The sequence below is a fragment of the Triticum urartu genome, chromosome 6A (genome assembly GCF_056163025.1).
Source record: "Triticum urartu cultivar PI428250 chromosome 6A, HENAU_Tu73, whole genome shotgun sequence".
NCBI lineage: Eukaryota > Viridiplantae > Streptophyta > Magnoliopsida > Poales > Poaceae > Triticum > Triticum urartu.
The window spans coordinates 407,967,565-407,983,301 of record NC_141878.1 but is presented as its reverse complement, the minus strand read 5'-3'; the positions used below and the strand labels follow the sequence as shown (position 1 = coordinate 407,983,301).

The 15,737-nt window shown below is 46.5% G+C and overlaps 1 pseudogene; it reads left to right on the top strand.

Annotated features, from left to right (window-relative positions):
• Positions 1–1,797: 1,797 nt before the first annotated feature.
• Positions 1,798–15,584, top strand: LOC147965437 (uncharacterized; annotated as a pseudogene).
• Positions 15,585–15,737: the final 153 nt, after the last annotated feature.

The window sequence follows — 15,737 nt, the reverse complement described above, 5'->3', positions numbered from 1 at the left end:
GATCCTCGAAAGCAAACTCAAGGGGCTCCTCGTTAGCGAACTCGTCTCCCAGCTCTACCCAAGCAAGACAAACAAGCAAGAGGAACACAATCAACCACGTGCAAAGCTCAAACAACATGATGCAAACATGGTATGCTATGCGGGATGCGACATGTGATGCATATGCAAGATTTGACAAGGAATGAATGAACCTAGCCTCAACTTGGAGATCCAAGAGTGCCACTAGAAAGGTAAGGTGATTTAGGTTGAAATCGATATAAAGAACACCGAAATTGGATGCACGGTTTGGAAATGGCAGGCAATTCAAATATGGCACCGGTCTGCGATAAACAGCAAGTAGCCATCTAAATGCAACAAGTTAAACATGCTACAACACCCAAACATGGCAACAAAATACATGGCAGGGATCCACTCATGATGCTTAACAAAAGATGAACACTGAGCTACGGCCAATTCATCCATTAACAGGTTCAAACAAGCATGGCAAAAGTGCAATTGGTAAACAGGTTTCAGACTTGGTGAAATTAACACAAGCCTGGAATTTCAGAACAGGTAGCACACTTTGGAGCATGAAAAACTAGATGCTACAGGAACTTAACATGGCAACGTAAGGCATGGCATGGAGCTACTCAACGAGCTTAACAAAAGTCCCTTAGTGACCTTGAGCCAAAAGGGATCAGAAAATACAATTGCAAGCATGTGAACATGGCAAAAACATAATCAGATCTCAGACTTAGAGAAAAACTGGAGCATGCAAATCAGATATCAAGTAGGCATGTTCACGAGCTCGATGCACTCACTACAGAGCATATCATGACAATCTAAGCATAAACCCATCAATAATACACATTATATAAGCTAGACATGGCAAGAACAACAACATAGCATGCACGGATCAACTACAACATCCTCGGCAAAATCGCTAACAAGTAGACAATCTGCCCAGATTCACGAAATAGCAACAGTAGAGCTTGATTGACTCAAGATAGGGTGCTCCATAATTGCAAACAAAGGCATGGATGGATATAGCACTACAATATTGACAAATCATCCTTACTGATAATCCTCAAAAGAGGCACGGATCACTAGGAAACAACATGAACATATGGCATATTGATAAAAACAGATCAAGGACTTAATGGAATTTCTAAGTCCCTGAAATCAGCATTAACGAATGCACCACTTTGCAAGCTTGTGCTGGTCACCACACATATCACAAAAATACATGCATAGCACCTCTGGAAAGATGGCAAAGCATATAACAAAACACATGTAGATCTCAGGGGCATATCATGCACACATTAATCATGGAAAAAATGACAAATAGCTATTTGGTGCAGCAGATCTGACAATTAACTCGAATAGCACTCTTCCAACAGCATTTCGGGCATCAAGATGAGCTCAAATGAAAATGATGCAATGAGATGAAATGATGTACTCTCTGAGACGAACATTTTGATATGCTACATGCCCAAAACGGATCTACGGATGAGGAGATATAGCATGATGAACATGGCAATATAATCTGCAGACTTAGGAAAAAAAATGAAGTCAACCCTAGGGTTTCAGATCTGGATCTGAGAACGGGCGGCGCGCGGGTCGATGTTCACCGGGGTCGGTGCCGGAGTTCGTCGGGGAGGCGGCTGCCGGAGCTCACCGGAGGAGCGGGCCGGCCGGATCTCGCCGGATCCGGGGCTGGCGAGGAGCGGCGCGCCGGAGTGGCCGCGGGCGGCGAGGATCGGCGGCCGAGGTGATGGCTGGCGACGAGGGGGCGACAAGGCGAGGCGGTGACTGGCGATGGCGATCGCGGTGGCCGGCGAAGGAGCCTGCCGGCTCGGGCGGGGAAGGGCAGGCGCGGGCGGCGCGGAGGAAAACGGGCTCGGGGGCCCGCGGCGGGCCGAGCGGGCCGGCGGCGGGAGCGATGCGGCGGCGACACGTGGCGCGCTGTCACTGGCCGGGCACGGCGGTGTGAAGCGTCCGGCCAGGGATGGACATGTCCGGCGCGGCGCGATGCGATTTTTTAGGGTTTGGGGACGAAGGAGATCCGGGAATTCGGAGGAGGACCTATTTATAGGCATAGGAGGAGCTAGGGGTGTCCAAATGAGGTGTGGTTTTCGGCCACGCGATCGTGATCGAACGCTCTAGATGATGGAGAGGGATTTGGTGGGTTTTGGGCCAAATCGGAAGGGTGTTCGGCTGCAACACACACGAGGCCTTCTCGGTCCCTCGGTTAACCGTTGGAGCATCAAACGAAGTCCAAATGGTACGAAACTTGACAGGCGGTCTACGGTAGTAAACCAAGGCCGCTTGGCAAGTCTCGGTCCAATCCGGAAATGTTTAGCCCCCACACACGAAAGGAAGGTAGAAAGGACCACCGGAGGAGATAGGAGCACCGGAATGCAAAACGGACAACGGGGAAAATGCTCGGTTGCATGAGACAAACACGTATGCAAATGCAATGCACATGATGACATGATATGATATGCATGACAACGACAACAACACAACGGAGACAAAAACCCGAACCCGAGAAAATAAAATAACTTAGCGCCGGAAACGGCAAGAGTTGGATTACATATTAGGTAAATTACATCCGGGGTGTTACAACACTCCACCACTACGAAAGGATCTCGTCCCGAGATCTAGGACTGGAAGAACGCCGGGTACTTAGAATGGAGGTGATCCTCGCGTTCCCAGGTGGCTTCACGGTCGGAATGGTGTGACCACTTGACTTTGAGGAATTTGATTGACTTATTACGAGTCTTGCGTTCGGTCTCTTCAAGAATAGCAACGGGGTGCTCACGATAAGAGAGATCTTCTTGGAGATCAATGTCTTCGAAGTTGACGGTGCGGTCAGGAACTTGAAGCACTTGCGGAGCTGAGAGACATGGAACACGTCGTGCACATTTGCAAAGTTTGAAGGAAGCTCGAGTTGATAGGAGAGATCGCCTCTCTTGCTGACGATCTTGAAAGGACCCACGTATCTAGGGGCAAGCTTCCCTTTGATATCGAAGCGATGAGTACCTTTCATTGGAGAGATGTGGAGGTAAACATGATCTCCGATCTCAAAAGCCAAATCACGGTGCTTACTATCATAGTAGCTCTTCTGGCGCGATTGCGCTACTTTGAGGTTATCTCGAATTACTTTACACATCTCCTCTGCCTCTGTGATTAAGTCATTACCAAGAAGTTGACGTTCACCGGTTTCAGACCAGTTGAGAGGGGTACGGCACTTCTTGCCATACAGAATTTCGAATGGGGCCTTGCCCGAACTTGCTTGAAAACTGTTGTTGTAGGAGAATTCAGCATATGGAAGACAATCCTCCCACTTCATACCGAAAGAGATCACACAAGCCCTGAGCATATCTTCAAGAATCTGATTGACACGCTCGACTTGACCGCTAGTTTGAGGATGGAAAGCTGTGCTGAAGCGGATGTTGGTGCCCATGGTCTTCTGAAAAGAATCCCAAAACTAGGTAAAGATGCTGCCACGGTCTGAAGAGATCACCTGTGGAATACCATGCAGCGAGACAATCCGAGAGGTATACAGCTCCGCCAATTGAGCTGCAGTGATAGACTCTTTGATAGGCAGAAAGTGAGCCACTTTAGTGAGTTTGTCGATGACAACGAATATAGCATCATTGGCACGCTTGGACTTTGGAAACCCAGTCACGAAGTCCATCTCAATGTGGTCAAACTTCCATTCTAGAATGGCAAGAGGTTGGAGGAGACCAACTGGCCTTTGGTGTTCTGCCTTCACTCTTCTGTAGACATCACACTCATTCACGAACTGAGCAATCTCGCGCTTCATTCGAGTCCACCAATAAGCCTGCTTGAGGTCCTAATACATCTTCGTACTCCCAGGGTGGATGGAGAGGAGAGAATTGTGAGCCTCGTTCATGATCACTTTACGAAGGTCACCTTTGGGCACAACAATATGATCCTCGAAGAAGAGAGTATCCTTGTCATCAAGGCAGTAGCACTTGTACTTGGGTTGACTCTTGGCAATCCCAATCTTCACCTTCTTCACCATAGCATCAAGAAGTTGAGCCTCGCGAATATGGTCTTCCAAGGTAGGAGAGACTTGAAGGTTGGCGAGGAAACCTTGAGGAACAACTTGCAGATTAAGTTTGCGGAGAGCTTCACAAAGCTCGGGTTGATAAGGCTTGAGAATCAGACAGTTGCAGTATGCTTTCCTGCTCAATGAGTCAGCAATCACATTGGCCTTGCCCGGAGTATACTCGATACTCGGATTATACTCTTGAATCATTTCGACCCATCGAGTCTGCCTGAGGTTGAGATTAGGCTGAGTGAAGATGTACTTGAGACTCTTGTGGTCAGTGAAGATGTCCACTTTTCTTCCCAATAAAAGATGTCTCCAAGTCAACAGAGCATGCACAACTGCCGCCAACTCTAGGTCATGAGTGGGGTAGTTCTTCTCGTTGGGCTTCAACTGGCGAGAGGTATAAGCCACAACTTTCTTCTCTTGCATCAACACTGCACCAAGACCTTGGAGAGAGGCATCGCAGAAGACCTCGAACGGTTTGGATTCATCAGGAGGAGTCAGAACTGGAGCAGTGACCAATTTCTCTTTCAATGTGTTGAAAGCAATGTCACATTCCGGAGACCAAATGTACTTGACGTGCTTCTAGAGAAGGTTTGAAAGAGGCTTCGCGATCTTTGAGAAGTTCTCAACGAACCTTCGACAGTAGCTTGCGAGACCGAGGAAGCTACGGAGTTGCTTCACGGTCTGAGGTGGTTCCCAATTCACAATTGCAGACACCTTCTCAGGATTTACCGCAATGCCCTTGGCAGAGATGATATGCCCAAGATAAAGAACCTCATCGAGCCAAAACTTGCACTTTGAGAACTTGGCGTAGAATTGATGTTCCCTGAGCTTATCGAGCACCAAACGCAAATGCTTGGCATGATCTTCCTTGTTCTTCAAAAAGACCAGAATGTCGTCGAGATAGACCAAAGCAAAGTCGTTTGTGTAGGCGTTGAAGATGAAGTTCATCATGCGAGAGAAAGTCGGAGGAGCGTTGACGAGGCCAAAAGACATGACAGTGTATTCATATGAACCATAGCTTGTCCTGAAAGCCGTCTTGGGAATATCTTGCTCATGGATTCGAATCTGGTGATAACCCATACGGAGATCAAGCTTGGAGAATACTTGGGCACCTTTGAGTTGTTCGAACATCTCATTGATGTTGGGAAGTGGGTATTTGTTCTTGATAGTCTTCTTGTTCAATGGACGGTAGTCAACACAAAGTCGGTCCGTTCCATCCTTCTTCTTCACAAAGAGTACTCCACAACCCCGCGGAGAGGAACTAGGTCGGATGAGACCCATTCACTCTTGAATATCGAGTTGCTTCTTCAGCTCCTTCAACTCTTCAGGTCCGAGCTTGTACGGACGCTTGCAAACCGGTTCCGTGCCAGGCTCAAGATCGATGACGAATTCAATTGGCCGGTGCGGAGGCATTCCTGGAAGCTCTTCTGGAAAGACGTCTTGATATTCGCAAACGACTGGAATTTGCGAGATAGCATCCAGTTCGCCCTTCTCATTGAGAGAAAACAGACGGATTGTATCATCACGAGCGGCAAAGATAATTACATCCTCAGACGAATGAGTCAATTGAATCTGCCTGGCAGCACAATCAAGATGCGCCTTGTGCTTAGAAAGCAATTCCATTCCGAGAATAAGATCAATATCCGAGTCGCCCAAAACAATAGGAGAAGCTAGAAATTTGTAGTCGGCCAACGTGATAGTAACACCCGGGACGCAGGTATTAGCTGTCATTTGCTTGCCCAGTGACACGATTTGCAAGGAACTTTGCAAATACTGATAATCGCACTCATACTTTGATGCAAAAGGTTTGGAAATGAAACAATGCAATGCACCAGTGTCAAAAAGTACTTTTGCAGGAACATTGTTAACAGGAAGGTTACCCATGATGACATCTGACGAGTCCTCTGCCTGAGCTGCGTTCATCAAGTTGACCTTGGAGTGCTTGGGGTTATGCTTGACCACAGCTGTACTTGTCGATCTCACAGGAGGAGGAGGAGGGAGGCGCCTCTTGTTGAAGCACTTGTTGGCATAATGACCCTTTTGTTGGCACTTGTTGCACGTGACTTCTGAAAGCGGACGGTGATACGGAGCACTCGATCTTGGAGCTTGAGATGAAGTCTTGTTCTAAAAGCCAGGGTTGGGTGGATGGGAAGATCCACTGCCACCTTTGCTCTTCTAATACGGCTGACAGAACGAAGAAGGAGGAAGCCAATACTTCTGCTGCTTGGCCACTTGAGTAGAGGAAGAAGGAGTAGCATCTCTGACTCGCTTCTTGGAAGCATCACACTTCAGTTGAGCAGCCTCTTGCTTCAATGCCATGTTGTAGAACTCATCGTACCTCAAGGGCTCAAAGAGAACAAGAGCTAGCTGGATTTCTTTTCTGAGACCACCCCTGAACTGGTATACCATGCTCTTCTCATCAGGGACGTCCTGCTTAGCAAAGCGGGCGAGCTTCTGAAACAACTTGTTGTAGTCATAGATAGATATAGAGCCTTGCTTCAGGTTGCGGAATTCCTCACGCTTGCTTTCAACCACGCTCTGAGGAATATGATGAGCTTTGAAGTCTTGACGGAATTCATCCCAGGTAATCACACGGCCTCCTCTGGAATCTTTGTACTGCTGGAACCATTCTGCAGCTTGGTCTTTGAGTTGGAAGGAAGCGAACTTGACAAAGTCCTCAGGCCTGACGTTACTGCACTCGAAATGCTTGCACAAGTCCACAAGCCAATCGTCAGCATCAGTTGCCTCAACACAATTGCTGAAGGTCTTTGGCTGGTTAGCAAGGAACTGGTTGAGTGTAGCAAAGTGATTCTGATTGTTGCCCTGGTTGCCTTGGTTGCCTTGGTTCACTTGGTTGCACTCTTGAAGAATTTGCATGATCAACTGCGTGTTTGCATTGGTAGCAGCCATCACAGCTTGCCATGCCTCCGGAGGAGGGGGAGGTGGTGGCGGATCCTGATTCTGATTCTGATTGTTGCCCTTAGCGGGAGCCATCCTGAAGAGGGTGACATCCGTTAGCACATTAACAGATAAAATTGAAGCTGAATCAAGCGGGTTGAAATTGCAACATATAGTCTTCACATCCGAACATAAGAACGAATGCATTCCACTTGAAATGGTCACGTATCCATAAATTGAGAAGCCACTTAGAATTTAGGTAGAGGAACAAAATCAACAAGGTACGGAGCAAGAACGAATACTTGGTAAAGATCACCCAATCTCAAACCAAATATCCGTGGAAGAAGAACTAGAGCTACAAGAATTCCCACCTATGAAACTCTCGAAGCTTTCCGGTTATGCAATCAGGTGTTGGGGATATAGGGGAAGCATAATATCTCACCCAAATCTAGCAAAACCTACATCCAGCTGTATCCATCCTTCAACACATAACCGAGAAAAACTTCGGAAACCATCTACCTCAACCTTCGAAAAGCATCCGTTATACAAGTTATGGAAATACTCCCGAACTCCCGCCCCAGTACTGGGTGGCATCGAGGTTATCTCACCAACAAATGCATAAAAGAGATTTTCGATGTCGGCGAACTAAACTCAGGTATTCCAGAACTGCAATGATAAAATTGTGACGACAACACCTCGGAGCTCAACTCCCCGGGACACTGCCACAACCCCTAAAGATAGGAGGCACCAAGAACAATGTTCTCGTCACAAATCCATCGAAACGATTCCAAGATACCCGCGTGATCCTAAAATTTTTTTTAGTGAAATTTGAGAAGAGAAGAGTCAAAACTCTACGTCAGGATGCCTTACCAAAGCGATGAAGGGACTGTGGAGTAAAAAGAATTCCTAAACTCTCCGGTATATAATTCCTAAATGACTCAAAACATTTTTCTAGACTCAACAACGGCTGCTAAAAACGATCAAGCAGTGGGGGCTCCTAAGGTCGGGGAAGGCTCTGATACCAACTTGTAACGCCCTCGATGCGGCTATATCTCCTACGTGTCGAAGCATGACTTAGAGGCATAACCGCATTGAAAGCAATGTCGCAAGTAAGGCAATCTTCACAACATCCCATGTAAATAGATAATAAAAGGGGAAGGTACATAGTTGGCTTACACTCGCCACGTCAAACAAAGTACATAAATAGCATTACATTCGTGTTCATGGGGAGGCAACGGAATGCGTCGTGTTCATCGGGAGGCAACGGAACGCGTGGGATCCAACCGGCTGGGTCGGAACGGAATGCGTGGTCGTGTTCGTCGGGAGGGCTTGGACGAAACAGGCGATGGAAACGAGGCCTGGCGTACCGCACAACGGAGGAAACAGACCTCCTACGTTCGGAACAGGGTCCTGTTGATCGGGTGGGGGTCTGGCGTACCGCAAAATGGAGGAAACGGACCTCCTACGGTCGAAACGGGGGTCCTGTTGATCAGGAGGGGTGTGGCGTACCGCAAAACGGAGGAAACGGACCTCCTACGGTTGAAATGGGGGTCCTGTTGATCGGGAGGGGTGTGGCGTACCGCAAAACGGACGAAACAGACTTGTGTTGGAGCGCTACGGTCAAAACAGGGGTCCTGTTGATCGGGAGGGGTGTGGCGTACCGCAAAACGGGGCTCCACCGGATACTGTTCATCTCCACCGTCGACCTCCTCCAGCCTCCACGGGCTACCGTTGACCTCCTCCAGCCTCCATGGGCTCCTGTTCATCCAGCCTCCACCGCGTGGTATTCCACCGGCTACTGTTCAACCACCCCTCCATCGTCCACTGTTCATCCAGCCCTCCACACCACGGGGTCCTGTTCAACCACCCCTCCACGGGCACCCCTCCACCGGCTACTGTTCATCCAGCCCTCCACCACACCACGGGGTCCTGTTCATCCAGAGGCAACGCCACCGCTCACTGTTCATCCAACCCCCCCCCCTCGCGCAACGCTCACTGTTCATCCCAGAGGCAGCATCGATCAGCTTCAGTTAGCAGCAGTAGCGAAGGAATCGATCGATCGGGTTCAGTTAACAGCCATCGATCGATCGCTTGGGTTCAGTAACGCGTAGCCTGTAGTGCAATCGCTCGGGTTCAGTTAGAGCCAACGCCTCGCACACACGCGCGTACGTGTACGAGATAAACGCGCATCGCTCGGCCCCCGACCTCCCACCGTAACCGGGAACTCCCCGAAATTTTCCTCCCCCTCGCTTCTACCACGGGTTTTTCCGTCATGGACGGCCCAAAGAATGTCATGCAGCTGCGTCTCCGGCCCGCCCAGGACGAAAAGCCCATTTTCTGTCTTGATTTTTTGTCATAGAAGTAGGAGCCCACCACATCTATGATGATACCGGGTTTTGTCACAATTATCATCATAGAAGTGTCATATGTATGACAGGAAAAAAATTCGTTTGGCCCAAAATGTCACGGATGTGTCTTTTTTTGTAGTGAACTCGCCCTTCTTCACCAACAAAGAAGAATTGAGCATCGGGTATGGGCACTCCCCTTGGCAACTGCCAAGCTTGGGGGAGTGCCCTGGTATCGTATCACCATCACTTTTATCTTTACCGTTTTTCTTAGTTCGATCCTTTTGATAATATCTTGATCTAGTAGAATAAAAGCTTTTAGTATGATCTAGTTGTGAGTTTTGCTTTATGGTCCTTCTATGTAATCGAGTCCGTGAGCTATATATAATAAAGATTAGTGCTGAGTCAAGGGCTTGATTGTTTTGCCATGATCCTAAGTGGATAAAAGAAAAGAGAAAGAATAAAAAGGAAACAAAGAGATCATATGGATCTTATGGATAGTAATGAGCTCACATAGAAAGAGTATGATGAATAAAAGTTGTTGAGAGTTGACAAACATAGTTTTGGTCATCGTTGCAATTAATAGGAAGTAATAAAGAAAGAGAGGTCTTCACATATAAATATACTATCTTGGACATCTTTTATAACTGAGAGCACTCATTAAAATATGACATGCTAAAGAGTTGACATTGGACAAGGAAGACAACATAATGGGTTATGTTTTCTTACATCTGAGATAAATTATATTGTCATGGATCATCCAACATGGTTGAGCTTCCCTTTCCCCCTCATGCTAGCCAAATTCATTGCACCAAGTAGAGATACTACTTGTGCTTCCAAATACCCTTAAACCAGTTTTGCCATAAGAGTCCATCATACCTACCTATGGATTGAGTAAGATCCTCCAAGTAAGTTGTCATCGGTGCAAGCAATAAAAATTGCTCTCTAAATAGGTATGACTTATTAGTGTGGGAGAAAATAAGCTTTATACGATCGTGCGATATGGAAGAAATAAAAGCGACAGACTGCATAACAAAGGTCCATATCACAAGTGGCAATATAAAGTGACGGTCTTTCACATTAAGATTTTGTGCATCCAACCATAAAAGTGCATGACAACCTCTGCTTCCCTCTGCGAAGGGCCTATCTTTTACTTTCACTTCCTACCTTTCATAAGAGTCATGGTGATCTTCACCCTTCCTTTTTACATTTTATCCTTTGGCAAGCACGGTATGTTGGAAAGATCCTGGTATATATGGCTAATTGGATGTGAGTTTTCATGAACTATTATTGTTGACATTACCCTTGAGGTAAAACGTTGGGAGGCAAAACTATAAGCCCCTATCTTTCTCTGTGTCCAATTAAAACTCTATACCCATAAGTATTGCGTGAGTGTCAGCAATTGTGAAAGATTATATGATAGTTGAGTATGTGTACTTGCTGAAAAGCTCTTATACATTGACTCTTTCCTATGTTATGATAAATTGCAATTGCTCCAATGACTGAGATTATAGTTTGTTAGTTTTCAATGAAGTTTACGATTCATACTTGAAATTGTGATTGAATTATTACTCTAGCATAAGAGATTATATGACAAGAATTATATAAGTTGTTGTTCTAAGAACGATCATGATGCCCTCATGTACGTATTTTATTTTTATCGACACCTCTATCTCTAAACATGTGGACATATTTTTCGATTTCGGATTTCGCTTGAGGACAAGCGAGGTCTAAGCTTTGGGGAGTTGATACATCCATTTTTCATCATGTTTTTATATCAATAAATATATCAATATTTATTGCATTATGGGCTGTTATTACACATTATGTCACAATACTTATGCCTATTCTCTCTTATTTTACAAGGTTTACATTAAGAGGGAGAATGTCGGCAGCTGGGATTCTGGGCTGGAAAAGGAGCAAATATTAGAGACCTATTCTGCACAGCTCCAAAAGTCCTGAAACTTCACGGAAGACGTTTTCAGATTATATAAAAATACTCAGCGAAAGAGATTCACCAAGGGGGCCACACCGTGCCCACGAGGGTGGGGGCGCGCCCTATCCCCCTGGGCGTGCCCCCTACCTCGTGGGCCCCCTGGTGGCCCTCCGGTGTCCATCTTCTGCTATATGAAGTCTTTCGATGGGAAAGAAATAAGAAGCCATCTTCTCGGATGAAACTACGCTGCCACGAGGCGGAACCTTGGCGGAACCAATCTAGGGCTCCGGTAGAGCTATTCTGCCAGGGAAACTTCCCTCCGGGAGGAGGAAATCATCGCCATCATCATCGCCAACGCTCCTATCATCGGGAGAGGGCAATCTCCATCAACACCTTCATCAGCACCATCTCCTCTCAAAACCCTAGTTCATCTCTTGTATCCAATTCTTGTCTGCAAGTTCGGGATTGGTGCTAGTAGGTTGCTAGTAGTGTTAATTACTCCTTGTAGTTGATGCTAGTTGGTTTAATTGGTGGAAGATCATATGTTCAGATCCTATATGCATATTAATACCCCTCTGATTATGAACATGTTTATGATTTGTGAGTAGTTACTTTTGTTCTTGAGGACATGGGAGAAGTCTTGCTATTAGTAGTCATGTGAATTTGGTATTCGTTCGATCTTTTGATGAGATGTATGTTGTCTCTCCTCTAGTGGTGTTATGTGAACGTCGACTACATGACACTTCACCATTATTTGGACCTAGAGGAAGGCATTGGGAAGTAATAAGTAGATGATGGGTTGCTAGAGTGACAGAATCTTAAACCCTAGTTTATGCGTTGCTTTGTAAGGGGCTGATTTGGATCCATATGTTTCATGCTATGGTTAGGTTTACCTTAATACTTTTGTTGTAGTTGCGGATGCTTGCAATAGAGGTTAATCATAAGTGGTATGCTTGTCCAAGTAAGGACAGTACCCAAGCACCGGTCCACCCACATACCAAATTATCAAAGTATCGAACGCGAATCATATGAATGTGATGAAAACTAGCTTGACGATATTCCCATGTGTCCTCGGCAGCGCTTTTCTCTATATAAGAGTTTGTCCAGGCTTGTCCTTTGCTACAAAAAGGATTGGGCCACCTTGCTGCACTTTATTTAATTTTGTTACTTGTTGCTCGTTACAAATTATCCTATCACAAAACTATCTGTTACCACTTATTTCAGTACTTGCAGAGAATACCTTGCTGGAAACCGCTTATCATTTCCTTCTGCTCCTCGTTGGGTTCGACACTCTTATCAAAAGGACTACGATAGATCCCCTATACTTGTGGGTCATCAACCTGCATCCTTGGTGGTGTCCGGACACCTTATTTGTGGTCCGAAGAACAATTTGTACATCTCTTCGATCGTCATGCCGAGGAAGTGCTGAATAGTTCGCGGTCCTTCCGGGGTTAACTCCCACATACGGAGGGGTCGACGTTTGCAAGGCGGGACTCGATGAACTAGCATGACTTGCATTACCGTGGCTAGGCTGACATCTCCCTCGAGGAGATCTCAGATGTGACTCTGCAATATCGGCACATCATTTACTAGCCCCCATTCCAACCCCTTGTTGATCCATGACGTCAGTTGTGGTGGGGGGCCCGGGCGAAAGGCAGGGGCAGCTACCCACTTGGTACCCCGGGGAGCTATGATATAAAACCACTTCCGTTGCCATAAACTGGACACCTCTGGGAAGGAACCCTCTGGCCATGGAACATCAGCGCTTTTGCTTATTATGGCACCTCCGCACTATGCGTGTCGCCCCTCGATCATCTTCGGCTTCACATTGAAAGTCTTGAGCCACAGGCCGAAGTGTGGGGTAATGCGAAGGAAGGCCTCACACACGACGATGAACGACGAGATGTGAAGGAGGGAATCCGGGGCCAGGTCATGGAAATCCAGCCCATACTAAAACATGAGCCCCCTAACAAAGGGATCCAGAGCGAGGCCTAGCCCTTGGAGGAAGTGAGAGATGAATACAACGCTCTCGCCGGGTTTGGGAGTGGGAATGACCTGCCCTCGAGCAGGCAGCCTATGCGAGATTTCACCGGTCAAATACCTGGCCTCTCTTAGCTTCTTGACGTCTTCCTCTATGACAGAGGAAGGCATCCACCGACCTTGAAGGTTGGATCCGGACATGGTTGAAGGTCCGAAGCACCTGACCCGAGCCTTGGGTGTTGGAACTCGAGGCGGGGGAAGGATTCGACTGAGTATGAGAGGGAAAAAAGGACATGCCTTGGCCTCTTTATAAAGAGGGTGAATATCAAGCGTCCTCCTCGTGGCCGTTTGGGACTTGCCTAAAATCGAGTAGTCATACCAACGGGCACGATTGGGTTACCCACGTCCGTATTGATGAGAATCCCGTGATAAGGGGGCACGATCTCTGCTTCGACAAGACGTGTCAAGAAAACCGCCTCGCGATATGTGCAGTGCTAGTTGAGAAAAACGGTTCGAATAATGACCGAGCCATGACATGATGTCATGTTGCTAAACTTGTCAGCAGATTAGATTTGTGGAAATATTATTCTCTCTACAGTGGTATGTGGAACTTGTTTTGCAGAGCCGGACACTATCCTCGTGTTCAAGATCTTCTATGGAGTATTCAGAGGAGGAACCCGCCTTGCAATGCCGAAGACAAATCTGCGCCCGGACTCATCGTCATTCAAGCCTGGTTCAGGGGCTACTGAGGGAGTCCTGGATTAGGGGGTCTCCGGACAGCCGGACTATATCCTTTGGCCGGACTGTTGGACTATGAAGATACAAGATTGAAGACTTCGTCCTGTGTCCGGATGGGACTCTCCATGGCGTGGAAGGCAAGCTTGGCAATACGGATATGTAGATCTCCTCCCTTGTAACCGACTTTGTGTAACCCTAGCCCCCTCCAGTGTCTATATAAACCGGAGGGTTTAGTCCGTAGGACAACAACAATCATACCATAGGCTAGCTTCTAGGGTTTAGCCTCTACGATCTCGTGGTAGATCCACTCTTGTAATACGCATATCATCAAGATCAATCAAGCAGGAAGTAGGGTATTACCTCCATCGAGAGGGCCCTAACCTGGGTAAACATCGCGCCCCCCGCCTCCTGTTACCATCCGCCTTAGACGCACAGTTCGGGACCCCCTACCCGAGATCCGCCGGTTTTGACACCGACAGTTACTCCTAATAAGTAATTGTTGCTTACTGCTGACAATAGGTACTGTCATTAGCTAGTTTGTTGTTGCAGGCTAATGTAGTGTATTTAGCTAGGCTAATGTAGTCTGGTTTAATAACTCTTCATTCAGTGGTGTCTATGTTCCATTTGTTAGTGATATATGGCAAAGTAGTTAACTGGTAGAGTGGTAGTGCACATTGTAGGATTCCATTATATTAATGGCCAATTCTAAGTTGATTATTATGCTAAGTTGAATGGAGCGTTACTCTGCTAAATATATACTGATCCCCCATTGTAGGATTACATTAAGTTATTTTACAATGTGCTCCTGTTGCTTAGCACATGGCTGTGCAAATTCAGTGTTGGTCAGTACCAACATTAGCTACTGCCATGAACTAACTGTTGCTTACTACTCATAGTAGTTGTATTGTACTAAATTTTGCCCTTGTTATTTTTCCAGGAAGGTCAGAATTGTGGGTTTGTTCAGTGGGTTGATGAGTAGTGGCCCCTAACAATGGAGAATGCATTGTTGAAGCTTTGGTCAATGGTTGAAGAGAGCAAGTGTGTTAGGGTGAATGATAATCTTGAAAGTGCTTTAACTATTCACCATTCGACAGAAGAAAAGAACAAAGTGGATGCAGACTATGACAAGTTAGTGAAAGATGTGCATCAACTTGTGGACTTTTAGGAGGAGAGGGTTGTGGATTTCAGTTATCTGCAGTCCAACATCACATATCAGCACCAATGTAGAGCTGAATTGGTGGCTGGTATGAAGGCAGAAATGGCAAAGAAAGATGAAGTTACAGAGAAGCTTCAACAGAAGTATGAACTCGTGTGCAACCTGACAAGTGCTCAAGCAACTGCCATCCAGAACCTGAAGTTGAAGAATATGAAAGAGAAGGAATTTCTTAGTGAGGCTAGGATGAATTTGGAGTTGAAGAATGCAGAGTTCACAAAGTTTGAGGAGAAGCTGACCCAAGAGAAGCTAGAGTTGAAGTTTCAGGTTGCTGATCTGCTGAAGCTCAAGGAAAACCATAATGAAGAGAAGTACATGCAAGAGCTTAAGATTTGTGAGCTCATGATGGCAGAGGAGAAGCTTAAAGAGAAGATCAAGGGGATCCAGGCCATCTTACAGAACTGAAGAAGATGAAGTGAGATTATTGGGCATTGTAGAGCTTTTTTGGGAAGGATGGCTGTGCAATGACCTAGTAACTTAGAATTATGGTTGTGTAATGTATGGTTCTAGTAATTGTGAACTCTGGATGTTTCTCTACCTAGTAGTTATGCTATTCAT